This window comes from Culex quinquefasciatus, chromosome 1 (assembly GCF_015732765.1).
Source record: "Culex quinquefasciatus strain JHB chromosome 1, VPISU_Cqui_1.0_pri_paternal, whole genome shotgun sequence".
Lineage (NCBI taxonomy): Eukaryota > Metazoa > Arthropoda > Insecta > Diptera > Culicidae > Culex > Culex quinquefasciatus.
The window spans coordinates 68,816,169-68,830,346 of record NC_051861.1 but is presented as its reverse complement, the minus strand read 5'-3'; the positions used below and the strand labels follow the sequence as shown (position 1 = coordinate 68,830,346).

General features: G+C 40.4%; 1 long non-coding RNA gene across 1 annotated transcript; it reads right to left on the bottom strand.

Moving 5' to 3' along the window:
• Positions 1-6,502: 6,502 nt before the first annotated feature.
• Positions 6,503-7,552, bottom strand: LOC119768873. Its single transcript, XR_005278272.1, has 2 exons — positions 7,093-7,552; positions 6,503-6,996 (listed from the first exon to the last, which is right to left on the bottom strand). It is a non-coding gene; the product is annotated as an uncharacterized LOC119768873 (long non-coding RNA).
• Between the last annotated feature and the right edge of the window lie 6,626 nt (positions 7,553-14,178).

The following is a 14,178-nucleotide window of genomic DNA, read 5'->3' as shown; positions in this document are numbered from 1 at the left end:
TTTTTATTTACCTGAAACACAACTTTTTCATAAATGTACTTACCTCAAATAAATATATAATGATTTGAATATTTTAACATTATAATTTTGTATAATATTATATAATATGTTAGTTCTTTAATATTTTGATATTTATTTATTTTAAATAGCTTTTATTATTTTAATATTTTTACAACTTCAACATTTTAATCTTTAAATTTTTGGAATTGTAGAATATAAGATTTTTTGGAGTTTTATAATGTTTGGAATTAAAGATTTTTAAAATTTTCTCTCTCTCTCCCCTCTCTTTCTATTTTCTCGCTCTTCCTGTTCCCTACTATCTCTCTCTTCCCTTCCTCTCAATTCAACTTTTTCTCTTCCTCTCCTACCCTCTCTCCCTTTCTTTCTCTCTCATATTTTCTCACCTCTCTCTTTCCCACTTTCTCTCTACTTCTCCTACTCTCTCTCCCTCTCCTACTATCTCTCTCCGTCTCCTACTATCTCTTTCTCTCCTACTATCTCTCCCTCTCCTACTCTCTCTCCAACTTAATCTGTTATCTCTCTCTTTCTTCATCTTTGCCCGTCTCACTCTCACTTTCTCTCTTACTTTCTATCTCTCTTCCTCTACCCTTACCCTATCTCTCCCACATTTTCTTTCCCTCTTCCCCTCCAGCCTTCTCTCACAAACTCCCCTTTCTCTACCTTTCCCACTTTCTCTCTCCTTTCCCATTTTCGCTCTCTTTCACTCCCTCTTCTCTCCCACTTTTTCTCTCCCTCTCTCTCTCTCCCACTTTCTCTTTCTTTCTCTCTTTCTCTTCCTCTACCCCCACCCTCTCACTTTCAGTCTCTCATACACACACACACACACACACACACACACACACACACACACACACACACACACACACACACACACACACACACACACACACACACACACACACACACACACACACACACACACACACACACACACACACACACACACACAAACACTTTCACAAACGCACTTTCACAAACGCATACATACACACACCCGCAACGTCCAACCAAATCACAAAAAGATAAAAATTGGTTCGTCAAACTAAAACTCGATACAGTTTTTCATTCACACAATCGCCACGCAAATATCCGTCCCGAGAACCGTCTTCCAGAGCACGAGAGGGAAGAGGCGGCTTTTAATTTCGCCGGGAGTTGAAGGTTCCGTCCTCCTCCTCCTCCTCCTCCTCTTCCACAAGCACGCGAGCCACACTTCCTCTGACAAGGATGCTCCGGGTTCCGTTCTCCGTGCAGAACCGGAGAACCACTTTTCTTCCTGCACAAAACTTACCTTGCCAAAGGTCCTAAGTTTTCAGCAGCACTGCGGAACACCAACTCACAGCCACGAAATTATTTTATTTTGACTTGTCAAAACGTGAATCGCAATTTTAGAACTAAAAAAAATACTAAAATTTAGGAATTTTTAAGAATTACTTCAGTGTTCTAAAAAAATCCTAAATTTTAGGAAGAAAAAAATACTAATTTTTAGGTATAATTTGACAAGCTAGAACATAAGTTCAAAAAATACTAAAAATTAGGAATTTATACCTAATGTCCGTTTTGCGTGTAATAAGGATGCTCCGGGTTCCGTTCTCCGTGCAGAACCGGAGAACCACTTTTCTTCTGCACACTTACCTTGCCAAAGTTCCGAAGTTTTCAGCAGCACCGCGGAACACCAACTCACAGCCACGAAATTATTTTGTTTTGACTTGTCAAAACGTGAATCGCAATTTTAGAACTAAAAAAAATACTAAAATTTAGGAATTTTTAAGAAGTACTTCAGTGTTCTAAAAAAATCCTAAATTTTAGGAAGAAAAAAATACTAATTTTTAGGTATAATTTGACAAGCTAGAACATAAGTTCAAAAAATACTAAAAATTAGGAATTTATACCTAATGTCCGTTTTGCGTGCACTGAAAGAAAAGCCCCTAATAATACCATACACGCAAAATCCAGATAACACAGATCTGTGTAAAAAAATTACACAGATTGTTGTTCAGTTCTAGCATAGAATTCTCTATTCTATGGTTCTAGCTTTCATGATCTGAGTAATTTTTCTACACAGATCTGTGTAAAAAATACACAGATTTTTGAAAAGCCGTTCTTTCAAATCTGTGTAAAAAACAGTTGTCATTATTTATAGTTTTCTATTTCAGACTTTGGCCATCTTCCAAACTTTAACCAGTACCCAATGGAATGATTGTTTGTGGAACCTGGTAAGAATGTTTCTAGAAACTCTGAATACCTAACCTAACCTTGATTTTTCTTTCTTAGTTTCCGGAATATTCCTGTTGGTAAAAGTAAAAGTGGCCACAGGTTCCGGAAGCCAGATTAAGTGGCACTTTACGACGTCATCCTCGCCGTCATTGTTATGTTGTTTTCGTCGCTATCGGGAGAAGCCAACTCTAGCAGGAGCGGCCGTGGCTGACTGGTTACGGTGTTCGCTTTGTAAGCGAATGGTTCTGGGTTCGATTCCCATCTGCTCCCAAAGAGAAAGTTAAGTACACAGAATTTGAAATGATGAATATGAACGAAAATCAAAGTCGCTTGAGACGAGGTTCGATCCCCCGTCCATTGGGTTGGTAAGCAAAAATGCTATCCACTAGGCCATGACGACTTGGTGAGCGTGGACTGGAATTAGGAATACTGTTACAGAGAGCGAGTTGTGGCGCTATAACCACGGCAAATAGAGTCCAGGGCATTCGTGGAAATACAATGTCCCATCCCAGAGGGTCCGGGGTACCAAACCTTCTTAGCATGGTGCTCCCAACGAATACAACCAAAATCACGGAGCGTATGGTGGTGTGTCCCCACGCTTCTTCCTCCCCTGTCGATTCAGAATTGTGTTGTTGTTCGAACACTCCGTGCTCAAACTCAACCCAATTACAAATCATCTCTGCGATACGGCTTTACGCAGTAGGCCTGGCCGCTTTAACGCTTGTGATGTTTCAATGCATTCTCATGCAATGGCGCACTACAAATGTTAATAAATGACAAGAAGAGTGCTAGGCGTCATCTAACCTAAGGCACTCTCCAGGATCCCTTCGAAAGATTGGCTGCGCTAGGGTCTGATTAGATTAGATTAGATTAGATCGGGAGAAGCCAACTCTAGCCCAAAATTACGGTAATCGACAGTCACAAAACGGGCAAAAGTGCATCAAATGTGGCCAAAAATATTGTGTTAGTATATTTATTAGGTCAATAAACGAGAATAAATGATGTTTTATTTTTAAAATCTATCGAAAATCGTGTTATAATTATAAAAACGGCAAAAACCAGGTACGATAAAATTACCCAGATCTGTGTAAAATTTTACACAGATTGATGGTTGAAAAATTACACAGATTTGACAGACAACGGCTGGACACAGATCTGTGTACAAGGCTTTTACACAGATTCTGTGTATTCCAGGTTTTGGGCGATCTGTGTCAAATTTTACACAGATCTGTGTTATCTGGATTTTGCGTGTAAGTTACATCTTATATGAACGAGGTCCCAGCTGTGTCCATAGAGCTTTATGACGTTTCGCGTACACACACTAGCGCACCATTTGATTTTGTTGTCCGGACAAAATTTAACCTCAATCTTTTTCGTGTACGTACACGCAATACATGCGCACGTAGATTACTCTATTGAGGCGCTCACGAAATAGAGTTATCGTACGTACACGAAAAAGATTGAGGTTAAATTTTGTACCAGCCAGCAAAACAAATGGTAAGCTAGTGTGCGTGAGATCGGGCTTAGATAGCTCTATGTATAATTAGGTTTTACAGCGTGACGTCACGAGCGCACACTCACACACATTTTTACAGAAACACACGTGCAAAAAATGTAAACAGTGCAGCCAAGCTGTCAAATTTCTAACCTAAAAATTGAGCCGGCGTAAAACCTAATTAAGCTTATGAAAGCTTTATCAAAGCTTATGAGATCAGATCAAATCAGCGCATGCCGAGGGGCGTGACAAAGGCCTTAATATATTTATTTTCGGTATTTAATACATTAAGGAATTAAATTCCTCATGTCATTTGAGATTTGACAGCGCCACACCTGCTTTGAAAACATTGATTTGCTTCGTGTCTCTTTCGCGCGCTCGTCTGTCAAGTTTGTTTTGGTTTCGCGCTTGTCTTGTTAATTATTGTACTATCGAATATTTCAATAAACCGCTGAGTTCTAGACATTCTTGATCGCGTTGAATAAAAAAGAAAGATGCGGAGAAGATTCTGGAGCAGGAAGGTGTAAACGTGCCAAGGCGGAGAAGAGTTGGAGCCGGCAGAATTTGATTACATTGACCAGTAGCAAATCAAAAAGCTGCGAAAGTGTGGTTTCATCGATGCGCCTTGCAGGGTTGCAGGATGCAATTCAAGTTTAAAAATAACAATCAGACGTCGAACACTACCAATATTTCGTTGCAGCTGGTGGTGGCTTGTGACAGCGATGCCTTCAACAAGCCGGCACCGGGGGAAATGAAATCCTGTGCATTTACGCTCGGAAAGGGAAGGGAAGGGCCCGTGCTCCCCCTCCTAAGTCAACCCCTGGGTCTGGAACAAAATGCCACATTGCCGATCGCTAAGGACTTTGGTGCATAAGCTGGATGTGAACAAATACACAACATTCTGTTCCCGGAAAGAGTCCTCATTACTTTCAACCGGCGATTGCTTTTCCGCCGGGTGATGGAGGTTGTCATCATCATAGTCATCATAGTGATGAGGTTGGCAACGACGGTCGGCAACATCAGGGGAAACCACTTCTGGTGGGCCGCGTAGGACATTTTTCTCCGAAATATGTGGCCCATGGGAAGAATTGGAGTCGAGGATCCGTTTCAGCAAACGCAGCATCCAGGTGCGTCTCAATGTGCCACATGATGGCCTTCTCCAATGAATCTTCCGCCTGGGCCAGCTTCGATATCGTCCAGCACGTCCTGTTTACCACCTTGGATGGCGCTGCGTACTTTTCCGGTTCGCCTGTGCTGCGATTGCACTTTGCTGCTCGACCTGCTCTTCGAGAACGCAAATTTTGCACCAAAAACAACAACAAACACACGCGGTGTCAAACTGTCAAATCAATGTAGTGTAAGGAGAGGTGGCGATGTTTTGACCGTAAACAATCGTTAATGTATTTAATTTCTGCCGTTAATTAATTAAATAATTTAATTTCTTACTTTTGTCGCGTCCCTCGGACGTGACTCTCCATACAAATTATTTTTGAAATCCATCGTCCACCATCAAACCACCAAATCACGGCGACGCCAGCGCTACCTGGTGAGCTGATGCCGAAGCGCAGCTCAAACATACAAAAAAAAGCGACGACCCCCGGGGGGCGTGTGGAAACATCTGCGGGGAACGTGTCCACGGCGCAGTAAAGTTGAATGAGACAAAAAAGATGCAAAGATTTCAAAAAATGCTGCCGCAAAATAGATCGACGCAACATCGCCAAAAAGCCAAAAGTACGACCAGCAGCAGCAATCTGAGCATCAGTTCACGAAGAATAAGCAGGTTGCTCCGAAGGAGATGACTACACTCAAACCCCGATGGTTTGACACCAACTGTTGTCAAACGAACGGGGTCACTTTTTAGTTTTTTTTTAGTTTTTTTTTTAGTTTAGTCCCTTTTACACGGAGTTCACGCACACTATCAAACGTTTGTTTTGATAGTGTGCGTAAGCGCCGTGTAAAAAGTGACAGTTCGTCACTTTTTAGTTTGACTTTGGCCAACCAACGGGGTATAAACTAAAAAAGTGTCAAACGAAAAAGTGACCAACCACCGGGGGTTGAGTGTATACCACAGGGTCCAACTTCCTCCGCAGTAGCGGGTGCCTCAGCAGCAGCCTCGACATCGATGGGCAGTTGAGTAGGCCCACCGGGTTAATAGTGGGGCAAAAGGTATGTCCTCGTCTGCTGCTCATCTGACCCTGGCCGAGACTGCCCCAATCTTGTCCCGCAAAGCATGGATTGTGAAACTCCGTTAGAATTCCCGAATTTCATCATATTTTTATTTGTTTTCATTTGCTGTTTCACACGTGCTCACGCTCAACTTAGAAAAACAAAACACACACACTAAGAAATGGCGGGCGAACTGTCATGACAGCAGGGCCGGTTGAGTGAATGCCGAAACAAAATTGAATTTCAAATGGCCGTTTTTGGAGGACGATGGTTCGGCACTCGAGTGTCCCGTCTGTTTTTCTGTGCTATTACTTCATTACCTACATGAGTTAATTTTACAGGACCCAGATCAATAGTAAAAGCGACGAGCCCATCCCAGAGCGCCATTTCACCGATCGAGACGCCAGTTGGAGGCTACGGCAAGGACGGCACGGATCTTGTGGCCCCCGGCCAGCGCGGACTCGCAAACGTGTAACTTACGGGTTGCTCCGACTCATAAATGTCGTTGAGACCTTCTGACCACAAGTGCCTCAAGGTCGGCACGCCTCTAGATCAAGTCGCGGGTAGCTTGGGGAATGCTGGGATACCAATGGAAACTCCAGTGTGTGCGGGTCAGAAACACACTTTATTTCTCCTTCTTCTACAGTGCTTTATTCCTCCCACTTTCTTAATCCTACACTGACCTGACCTTTCACTTCTTCTTCTTCTTCTCCTCTCTTCGGGGCCCCGTCGTCGACCGCAGCACTCCAGCGACGCCGGTACTTCACCTTCCGCTTCCTGCTCTCCTCTCCTTCCGCTTCAACCTCTTCTCTCACTTCTGCTACCAACTCTCTCTCTCTTGGCGTACGGCTAGGCCGTTCGTCATCGCGCGGGGTGTTACTGGCGCTCCGGCGCGATCGTCGATGGACCCGTTAAGCGGCTCGTCCTGTCCTCCGCCACCGATGGTTACGGCAGTGGCCTTCGGATTACCGTCGAGGGTATCCGGACTCCCGGACTAAGGAACAGGTACGAGCTGTTCGGCTTCTGCGGCGACTCGGATGTAGCGCGAGTCTCCGGATGGTGCACTTGGCCGTAATGGCTATGCCAAAGCACAAGGGGTCCTGGTTGGGAACGTTTGAGGTTAGGGATATCGTGACGGTTGGGTTTTGGAGTTTGGTAGGGGTCGTTTGAGTACTCGGGGAAGGATATTGGCGTACCTGGTGTCCTCCAATTCCACACGGGAACAATTCGGCTTCTCCTGAAGCTCTGGGGTGGCACAACTAGCACTTTTGTGGCACTTTAAAAGTAAACTTCACTTTCGGGCACAGCAGTAGAAAGAGCGTTCCAACTGCTCGCGATGGTGTCGTCCGGGAAATAGACCGAGTTTGTGGATCAGCTCGACGATGGCGGTCCTTGCTACCCTTCGTCTCCACCTCTTCCGTCATGCCTTCACCCCTGACCCCCATTCACCCTGTCACGACTCCTTCGCTACCCCACCCACTGTTGTCTGAGTCCTCTGGTGGTGGGTTGCGGCAGCTCGTTGGTAGCGCTGGCTGCACACTGGGACGTCGCTGGTATTGGCGCTGTGCTGGGTCCTCGTTGAAGAAAACCACCGGATACCCAACACCTCCCAAGCTAAGGTTTTTTATTTACGAACACTACTACAGACGATCTCGTAGAACTTCACGAGTGAAGTCCCTACGGTTACACTCTCCCCCAGCTCGGGTAAAAAAAATACTTGTGAGCAAGGATTTTTTTTTTTGCTACACAAATATTTGTTTTATTTGTGATTTTATTGCGAGTCACCAACCGGTGCGGCCTAGCTGAACCTTCCGAACCAAGCATAACGAACACAGGACCGGAAAACACTACCTTAACGGTAGCTCATGAAACATTTCACCATTCAAATCTGACCTCTAACATCCAAAAATATATAAGAAACATGTGAGCTATGCGAAGTATTGTGATCGGAATTATCGGAGTCATAAGGCTTCAACGAAGGAAAAATCCTTCTCCGCGCTGTTTGGCAGGACGAACCTGTGTACTGGCCCTCAACGTATATTTCAACTCCGGCCTCCAGCGAATAATCCGTCTATATACTTCGTGGTAACTCACCAATTGTTGAAAAGGTATTTAGCAAATACATTAAAATTTACGAAATCACTACAAGAAAATAAATTAAATAACACATGCACATGAACATTTTAAAATTCAATAAATAGCATGCAAATAAATAAATTAAAAAAATGGGTAAGTTTGTAACTGGTGCTCCGGAGCAATTATATACAAAAGTAAAGTCATGTATGACTATACACGAAATATTTCAATGTTGTCGGAGTTGCGTTTTAGTACACTATCTCGAGATATCGTTATCACTGTTGTATCTGTGTGCGTGCGATCTTATCGGTAAGCTAATGTCAAATGCCCATCAACTGTCACAGAAATGTGCTTGCTGTTATGATGAAATGTGAAAAAATAATGGTGAAGTTTCTTTGGAGATTTTCTGGGTGCCGGCATTTTGGAAAATCGTAAATATCGTGTTTGGGTAAAAATTAATTGTGCACATAAGATCCATCAATAGGTTTGCGATTTTCCAATTGATTACCCTAGAAAATCTCTAAAGAAGCTCACCATGAATCATGCCTGAACACGTAAGTATTCGTGCAACGAAAGCAACATGGTTTCACCGAAGTGCCAAATTAGATTTAATTGAAAATTAGTGAAACTATTGTGACATGCTGCACCTATTAAGTTAGAAGATGGTTTGACTAAAGTTTTCCTAAACTCTCACCTACACATTCACACCTCAATGCAGCAGATCAAAAGGTGTTGACGATCTTGCATGCAAGTTATGCAAATGTGTGAGAGACGAACTGCACTATGCACTTTCCATTCATTTTTTTTAACTCCTTCTACACAAAAATTCTCCTCTTGTTTCTTGTTTCCTGGTACCAGTAAAAAAAAACAGAGATAAAAAAAAACTTTAAAATTTTCAAATAAGCTTATTGATTTTCCTTACTTTAGGACGATGATTTTATGCTAGCTTTGGATCGATCCATGATTCATGCTCGTGATGCATCCACTATGCCACCCACGCACATGGTTTTCCCGTCATTTGCGGGTTTTGAAGTCCCGGGCGCTGCAAACCTGCTTGGAGTTGCCAAACTGGAATTGTCGGATGGCTTTTAGAAAGGTTTGATAAAAACACGTACCGGATTCCAATTTTATTCCACGGTTTCAGCTTTCGGCGACTACAATGAAGTTTTTTTTTAGGTCCTTTACGCCTTGAGATCGGCAGCCGAGAACACGCCGAGGGACTTCCCGTTCAAGTCCGACACCTCATACGAACTGGTGCCCTTCTTGCGGACAATGATGACCGGTGTGTACTGCGGTCCCAGTTTCGCGTTGTATTGGTCTCCTGCCGACGACTGACGGAAACTTTTCTTATACACACGCTGACCCACATCGAAACTTGGTGAGTATCGCTGGTGTCTAAGGTCGTACTTCCGTTTCGTCTCCTCGTGAGCTTTCTTTAGCTGCTCTCTCACGAACTCATAAATTCTCTTCGTTACTCCGTCGAATTTTTGCATTCTCTCTTCCTCGCTAAGTTGTTGCTCCTTCTCAAGCCTGTGATCCGATCCCTTACTAATGATCTCGTGACCAAAAACGACGCAATGTGGACTAAATTTAGTCGTCGAGTGAATGGTGTTATTAAGCACGAACTCGATTTCCGACAATTTTGTGTCCCAAAGCTTCTGGTCGAGCTTCACGTACGATCGAATCATGGCGTTGATGGTGCGGTTAAGACGTTCAACCGGGTTCGCCTGACTTCGGTGCCGCGCATTAGCCCAGTGCTGAACATCATAACGTTCCAGCAAACTCTGGAACTCTTTCGACAAAAACGTCGTCGCGTTGTCACTGATTAGGATTTGGGGAGTGGACAGTCGTCGAAACCACAACTCTTCCAGAATCTTGCAGGCACTAATCGCAGAAATCTTTTTCACGGGAACAAGCAGGCAATATTTAGAAAATAGATCCATGATCACTAATAAATGGGCGTTGCCCTGCTTGCTCCGTGGCAGAGACTGGTGTGTAAGCTTAGTCTCTAATATCAGTGGGATTTCTTTCATTTTTATTCCTTTAGCACAGAACGACACCATTTTACACTTTAACTCCAAAAATATATATATTCTAAGATTTTGCTTAATCTTATTCTAACATTTCACTGTGCTTCAGAGTGCCCCGTGGCACGTCGGTAGAATTGCATCTCTCAACTCTAACTGCTAATTTCAACTCTCTCCTAATTTCAACTACCTCTCAACTCTCTCCTTATTTCAACTACCCCATTTCAACTGCCCTGATTCTAAATCTAACTTAGGCTTTTATACTCCGAAGCGTTTTTAGTCAAGACGCATGCGCAATATTCATCTCTACGGGAGTAGCTCAGCCACGTGCGTTTTGACTACACCGCGTTGATCTTGAAATCTTTCTGCTCGAAAATTCTCAGCAGGGATCCTGGCAGAGTTCATGACCCTTCTGTTTTCGCTTTGTGCTTTTCCTTCCATCCTCCTACTGTGTTTATTTATATCTTAACCTACGTGCTCCTAGAAATATAACACTTGACTCGTGTCAACATGTGTTAATGAGTGCATCTGAAGATGTTGCACTTCGTCTGATTGTAAAGACCAATGTACTTCTGACAAATTCTTCCCTGTTGGTCGAACTAAAAATCTAAATTTATATTCTGATTAACTGAGGGTCGCTACATACCCTTACACTACCCAGCTAGATGTTTGTCTGCTAAGATAATCATCTACTGTAAGCCTAACGCTGGTTCTTGATAAGCGTTGATTTTGAAAAATATGTTTTTGTATATCTGAGTACTAAATATAATTGTTGTTCACGTTCTGTTGTCTCCTCTGCGTTGATATAATTGATAAAATAGCTGGCTTGATAATTCGTCGATGTTGTTCTTCACTTGATTTTTGGTTTGAAACTTGAAAACATTCAATAAACTACATAGATTGAGACATTTGACTTTGTTGATTTGACTATAGTGGATCAATTCTGCCAAACATTATTTGATACATTTTCCTTCTTGTCCTTTCCTTGATGCTTTTTCTTATTGCATAGAAATCTGCGTCAGTCCTTCTTTGTGTTCTGCAGTCGATAAAATTTTCGTGGACCTCAATCGAAACTTTTCATTCCATTCCATAAGATCTGATTGTAGTGTACAGATCATGTTTCATCATTTTGCCATACTTGTTCCTTTCCATTAGATCCGAGAATTGTATTTGGATGTCTTGCCTTAATTGTCAGTTTTGATATATATTTTTCCGGTTGAGAAGTTTTTGCTTCTGACTGAACAAACAGAAACTATTCCATGTAATATAATTTAGCATCATAACCATTCTTTGCCTTGTATCATATACTTCACTCCATCATTGTTATGTTCCACCATTTTTTTATACAACTCATCTCCTGTCTCAATTTTCTGCAATTTATGAATGCAATACTTCAAATAATTCGTTGATGCCAAATGTGTTGTCCGAAATGTTGTAGTTGTATTGCTGCTATCCGTTGTATCCGAATGTTAACGTTTGATGATATTTGTGTTCGTGTAGGTGAGATTTTACATATTTGTGTAGTGTCGTGTTACAGATTTTTTTTTTTTTTTTTGAATAATTTCCTAAGTGACTATCAATTTAACAATTCTTTGTTTAAAGTTGATATTAATCATTGTAGCAAAGTATATTATAATTATAATTTCCTAAGCCTATCCTGCATCTACTGCTCATTGTTTTTGTTTTTAGTTTAAAATTTAATCGGATGCCTTTCTTTTACTCTAATAATTTGAAATCTACACTGGCATTGGCTAAAAAGTTTTTCAAAATATTAGTTTTTATACTTACTCCGCTTACTCTCACGTTTTTACTTCAGTTCATCGATAATATTTGTGTTTAAGGTGCGTTGTAAAGATTTTGTTTGCAAAATCCTCTTCCCTCTCTTTTCCAGGTAGAATTAGGCTTGTTTGAATAAGGACCTAAATTTTTCCTAAAATGAAACTAAATACATACTTTATCATGTGATGTGGGATAATCTATTTGTGTTTTCTCGACCCACACTGCATTTTATTTTTCACACACAAACACATGTATTCTGGGCTGCAGTCCCTTGTCCAATCACGCATCAAAACATCATTTATCCATCTCAATTATACTGTGATATCATTTATTGTACTGATCAGTAGAGTGCACTCTTTTACTTAATAATCCCATTAAATATAATTATTGACGTCTTTAAACATATGTTATAATTATGTACCACGTGGATTTAATTTCAGTTCATGTTTTTTTACCTTGATAATCTTTCTTTTTCTGCACGTTGTAATTTATAATCTATATTCATCTTTTTACCTTCCCAATATCTTAGTCATTTGTTTATAATAAAATGCTTGTTCATAAATAAAATCCTCGTTAATCATTGAATTTTCGCAATCTATTGTTGTGAATCTTTTCCAACTTGTTTCCATTCTTAATTACTGTAGTTTGTTCACTTGGTAAATCAACAACTTCATATGGACCTCGCCATAAACTTTGTAACTTCTTTCCTACACCTGTGGGAATGGTTTCTACAATAACCAAATCCCCCCACCAAGGTTGCCATTCTTTTGCATCTCTGTCGTAAATTTCCTTTCTTTTATGTTTTGAAGCAACTACGTTTTCTACAGCTTTGTCGTGGACATTTTTAAAATTTGCTTTCATTTCCTTTATGTAATCATCGTAATTTAACTCTTTTTCAGTAATGTTATAAACTGTATTTGGAATTCTCGCTAATCTTCCGTACAATAATTCAAATGGTGTAAATCCAGTAGACGAATTAATCGTTGTATTATACTGGAAAGTGAAAAATGGAATTAATTGATCCCATGTTTGCGGATTTCCAACAATAAAGTTTCGCAAATAGATTTTCAGTTCTCTATTTGATCGTTCTACTAAATTTGCTTGTGGATGATATGCACTTGTATTTATTTTCTTTATTTTCAAAATTTTGCATACATTTTTCAGTAAATTACTCATAAAATTTGTTCCTTGATCGGTAACTACCTCTAGTGGAGCACCATAGCGACAAATAAAATGTTCCACGAATGCTTTAGCGACAGTTGAGCTTTCCTGATCAGGCAATACAGCAACTGTTAAAAATCTTGTTAGATCATCTTGAATCACTAAACCATAACGATTATTGTCGTCAGATGGGGTTAATATTACAATATCCATGAATACTTTTGGAAGGGTTCCGTTGAAGTCGTTGTTATCTTCATAGGAATCTTATTCTTGGGCCAAATCTTGTTCTTTTGGCACAGTTCACATTGTCTTACATAGTTTTCAATATCTCTACGCATGTTTTCCCATGTGAAAAGTGGACTTATACGTTGAAGCATTCTTTTACCTCCCACATGACCTCCAAGGGAGCATCATGAAATTCTTTCAAAACCGTTTCTCTGTCTTCTACTTTTACAAACATTCTGTCTTCATTAGATGCATATAGTGTAAACATTTTATCAAATTTTCCTGCCATAAATCTTAGAATATTGACATCGGGAAGTTGCTGTAAATTTCTAAATGAAATAATTTGAATATTTTTAGCTGATTTGGCAAAATCAGGACATTTAACAAAACTTTCTAACAAACCCTCAAATAACTCTTCTCTATTAGTAATTGAACGTTTTGATCCATTCAAAATAAAACCCCACAATTTGTTATCTGGAAATGAAAAAATTCTTCCATTTATATTGTCCTTCATACCATGTGGTAGATCCACCAATTCACTTAGCTCTTTGAACGCTGTCTTACTATTAATGATGACAAAATTAGCATCTGTATTATTCACATTGATCATTGTTTTTGTAAATTTAAGCAAACTAAAATTAATTTCTTCTTTGTTTTGAGCATCGAAAAAGTCATCCAATGTAAACTTTTTCCATGAATCATCATCCTTTTTGTCCATAATATCGATAGCCTGTAAGGAATCAATAGTTATGTCTAAATCATCATCATTGTCTGAAAGATTATCAGTAGTATAATTTGAATTCTGTTGTAATAAAGATTGATTATTTCGAACAGGTTTTGAGTTATCAATTAAATTTGAATTTTGACGTGTTTGTTGTCTAGTAACAACAGCAATTAAATTATTATTTGAACTTTCCGAAACATTTTCAATGTTTGCATTTGAATTTTCTTCGTGCTTGATACGTGAAAGAAAATCAGCAACAACATTCTCTTTTCCCTGTTTATATCGGATAT